Raw genomic sequence first — 4,727 nt, 5'->3', positions numbered from 1 at the left:
GATTAAGTGCCGCTGCTTGTAGCAGGCTAAATGTATGGTAAGTTCAGCAACTTGGTCCACATAAGGCATAAAAACGGTGTGTTAAGTATGGTCGGGGTTATACGTAGCTTACGCGGCTTTATAAAAAAGCATGGAGCTAATCATACTCCATGTAATTCGTGATCTCGAAGTAATACGTGCGCTAAAAATCTGCCAACTCTGAAACTGAGACTCGGATGATTCATTGTGCTACAAGAAACGAAAATGCGAACATTGCAGTTTCAGCACTTCTCTTCGTTCAAATGGGCGGAATAAATTGCACAGCTACAACAGTCCTTAGATGTTTCTACTTCAGTGAATAATGACAGACTCCTCGACCATGAAGACGTTGAAATGTCATTTCTGAAGAACCAAGTGCCATCAATGTTTTTATTTAAACGGCAGCACCCTGTGAGAACCGCTAGTCACGCACGGCAGGGCTCCCATTGACATTCTTATTACAATGCCAACATTATTAACAATGGTGTCGCGATGAAGAACGCGTGAATGTTCACCATACAGCGAAAGTTTTTCACAGAGCACACACACAGCAGCCGCGTCAAGTAATTGTTGGGACCGCTGCAATGAGCCGAGGCATGCCGTCAATGCGCCTACTTCACGTTCTCGGCCTCGTCTCTGCGCACTAGTCAAACAAAGAATTCCAAGATCATCACGCAAGTTACTAAAGGAAGAAAAAAATATATCTGCCGCGGCACATTAAAAACCATTCCGACGGTAAAAAAAAAAAAAAACCTGCCGCGGAACACTCGAAATGCGGGAACCGTTCCGATGGAGCTACGCCCTTTTCAAGTTGTCGCGTCGGCTGCTATGGGGTCAAGTTGAGGCGGCCTCTCGTGCCACTTTTGTAACTAGACAAACACGTGACCCTCCAAAGTTGGAGGTGGTTGGAGTCAAGTGCAGCCGTAGAGAGAACCGGTATGAGCAGGTCACCAATCTATGAGGAGGTCGTGCACTGCCCCATTCTAGTCAACGCCTCCTGTACTTTGAGATGCCTGGCGCGTCGGCGCCGATTCCTTCGCGCGATCCTCTCTTGTTTACGCACGCCACCGCCGCGCCGCGGCGCTGTGTTTTGACACTATCATGTTCTGACACAACAGGCCCAGATGGCATTCCAATTAGGCTGATAAAGACATTAGGTACGAAGTCTAAGCAGGCTTTGAGAGAGGCAGTGAGCACAATAATAATCGATGGTGAAGTTCCCGATGGATGGAAACTTAGCAGGATGAGTATGATCTATAAAGGAAAGGGGGACAAAGCTGACATAAACAACTACCGTCCTATAACAGTGACATCAGTGGTCTACAGGCTGGCAATGCAGATTATAAAGGAAAGACTGCAGACGTGGATAGAGGATAAGGGGGTACTGGGGGAACTGCAGAATGGGTTTCGGAAACACAGGAGGTTGGAAGACAATCTGTTCTCACTGACGCAGTGCATCGAGATAGCAGAAAAGGAACACAGGCCCCTGTGGCTAGCATTTTTGGATATCAAGGAAGCGTGCGATAGCGTGGTTCAAGAGGAATTGTGGGGAATACTGGACACACTAGGCGTGGAACATGTAGTCACTAATCTTTTAAAGGGTATCTATAAAGGTAACAAGGTAGTTATAAAGTGGAAAAAACAGGTATCCAAGACTGCAGAGGTAAAACGGGGGCTTAGGCAGGGATGCCCCCTGTCACCCTTATTATTCATGATGTACCTACAAGGATTAGAGGCAAAATTAGAGGGAAGTGGACTGGGCTTCAACCTCTCTTTAGTCAAACAAGGAAAACTTATTGATCAGGCACTACCAGCATTAATGTACGCAGATGATGTAGTGCTAATGGCCAACAACAAGGAAGATTTACAGAGATTGATGGACATCTGCGGTAATGAGGAAGATAGGTTAGATTTTAGATTCAGTAAGGAAAAATCAGCAGTCATGATTTTCAATGACAACGAAGGTAGTGAGCTTAGAATACAGGAGGTCACGCTAGAGATAACAGATAAATACAAATATCTGGGCGTATGGATAAGCAATGGGACCGAGTATCTGAGGGAACACGAAATATACGTGACGACTAAAGGTAACAGGAATGCAGCAGTCATGAAAAACAGGGCACTGTGGAATTACAATAGGTATGATGTTGTGAGAGGAATATGGAAAGGGGTCATGGTTTCTGGTCTCACGTTCGGCAATGCGGTTTTGTGCATGAGATCAGAAGTTCAAGCAACATTAGAAATTAAGCAACGTGGAATAGGTAGGCTTGCTTTGGGAGCTCACGGGAATACACCAAATCAGGGAGTACAAGGTGATATGGGGTGGACATCATTTGAGGGCAGGGAAGCTAGCAGCAAGATAGAATTTGAGAACCGATTTAGAGAAATGGGGGAGGAGCGTTGGGCTAGGAAGGTTTTCAGCTACTTGCACATGAAGAATGTCGATGCAAAATGGAGGAAGCGAACCAGGAAATTGATTAGTAAATACTTAGAAGACAGCAGGTGGCCAAACCAAAGAGAACTATCGGTTAAGAAGAAAGTGAAGGAAACGGAGACTGACATGTGGAGAATGGGCATGATTAAGAAGTCCGCACTAGAGATGTATCGAACTTTTAAGCAGGAAATTGCCAGGGAAAGGATCTATGATAATACTCGGGGTAGTTTTCTCTTGTTTGAGGCCAGGACGGGAGTACTGTGAACGAAGACATATCGGGCCAAATACGAAGGGGTAGACACAGTATGCAGTGCGTGTGGAGAGGAAGAAGAAACTGCCGAGCACTTGATTATGTTCTGTAAAGGGCTTCACTCTATAGTTCAGGATGATTGCGCAGAGTTTTTCAAAGCACTGGGGTTTAGGGACCGGGAGGGCAAAATAGACTTTAAGCGGGTAGACTTAACTAGAAGGAGGTTATCTGATTGGTGGCTAAAGTCAAGGCACGAGTAAAAATTAAACCCTTCACTGCAAAGTACGAATCCTCAACCTCACTATTTAAAGGAAAAAAGAAGATAAATCTAATACTTAGTTCACAAAGTACTATGGCTAGGTAGCGTTAGCCGCCGCCCGATCTAAAGGGTACTGCCACATCCATCCATCCATTCATCATCACGGCGGCGGGCGGTACCAGCTCTCCATGGTACCAAACTACCAGCTAAGAGTTTTTGATCTGTGGCCCATAGGGGCGCGTCAGTCGAGGTTTGTTAAAGACAATAGGCTGATAAAGACATTAGGTCCGAAGTCTAAGCAGGCTTTGAGAGAGGCAGTGAGCACAATAATAATCGATGGTGAAGTTCCCGATGGATGGAAACTTAGCAGGATGAGCATGATCTATAAAGGAAAGGGGGACAAAGCTGACATAAACAACTACCGTCCTATAACAGTGACATCAGTGGTCTACAGGCTGGCGATGCAGATTATAAAGGAAAGACTGCAGGCGTGGATAGAGGATGAGGGGGTGCTGGGGGAACTGCAGAATGGGTTTCGGAAACACAGGAGGTTGGAAGACAATCTGTTCTCACTGACGCAGTGCATCGAAATAGGAGAAAAGGAACACAGGCGCCTGTGGCTAGTATTTTTGGATATCAAGGGAGCGTGCGATAGCTTGGTTCAAGAGGAATTGTGGGGAATACTGGACACACTAGGCGTGGAACATGTAGTTACTAATCTTTCAAAGGGTATCTATAAAGGTAACAAGGTAGTTATAAAGTGCAAAAAACAGGTATCCAAGACTGCAGAGGTAAAACGGGGGCTTAGGCAGGGATGCCCCCTGTCACCCTTATTATTCATGATGTACCTACAAGGATTAGAGGAAAAATTAGAGGGAAGTGGACTGGGCTTCAACCTCTCTTTAGTCAAACAAGGAAAACTTATTGATCAGGCACTACCAGCATTAATGTACGCAGATGATGTAGTGCTAATGGCCAACAACAAGAAATATTTGCAGATATTGATGGACATCTGCGGTAATGAGGGAGATAGGTTAGATTTTAGATTCAGTAAAAAAAATCAGCAGTCATGATTTTTAATGATAACGAAGGTAGTGAGCTTAGAATACAGGAGGTGACACTAGAGATAACAAATAAATACAAATATATGGGCATATGGATAAGCAATGGGACGGAGTACTTAAGGGAAAACGAAATATACATGCCCACAAAAGGTAACGGGAATGAACAAGTGATAAAAAACAGAGCATTGTGGAATTACAATAGATATGAGGTTGTGAGAGGAATATGGAAAGGGGTCATGGTTTCTGGTCTGACGTTCGGCAATGCGGTTTTGTGCATGAGATCAGAAGTTCAAGCAAGATTAGAAATTAAGCAACGTGGAATAGGTAGGCTTGCTTTAGGAGCTCACGGGAATACTCCTAATCAGGGAGTACAAGGTGATATGGGATGGACATCATTTGAGTGCAGGGAAGGTAGCAGCAAGATAAAATTTGAGAAACGTTTGAGAGAAATGGGGGAAGAGCGTTGGGCTAGGAAGGTTTTCAGCTACTTGTACATGAAGAATGTCGATACAAAATGGAGGAAGAGAACCAGGAAGTTGACTGGTAAATACTTAGAAGACAGCAGGTGGCCAAACCAAAGAGAACTATCGGTTAAGAAGAAAGTGAAGGAAACGGTGACTGACATGTGGAGAATGGGCATGATTAAGAAGTCCGCACTAGAGATGTATCGAACTTTTAAGCAGGAAATTGCCAGGGAAAGGA

At 44.7% G+C, this 4,727-nt stretch overlaps 1 pseudogene; it reads left to right on the top strand.

The window, feature by feature from the left end:
* The first annotated feature begins 1,810 nt into the window (after positions 1–1,810).
* Positions 1,811–3,005, top strand: LOC142766798 (uncharacterized; annotated as a pseudogene).
* Positions 3,006–4,727: the final 1,722 nt, after the last annotated feature.

The sequence above is a fragment of the Rhipicephalus microplus genome, chromosome 7 (genome assembly GCF_043290135.1).
Source record: "Rhipicephalus microplus isolate Deutch F79 chromosome 7, USDA_Rmic, whole genome shotgun sequence".
NCBI lineage: Eukaryota > Metazoa > Arthropoda > Arachnida > Ixodida > Ixodidae > Rhipicephalus > Rhipicephalus microplus.
This window is presented reverse-complemented; position numbering and strand designations above follow the sequence as displayed.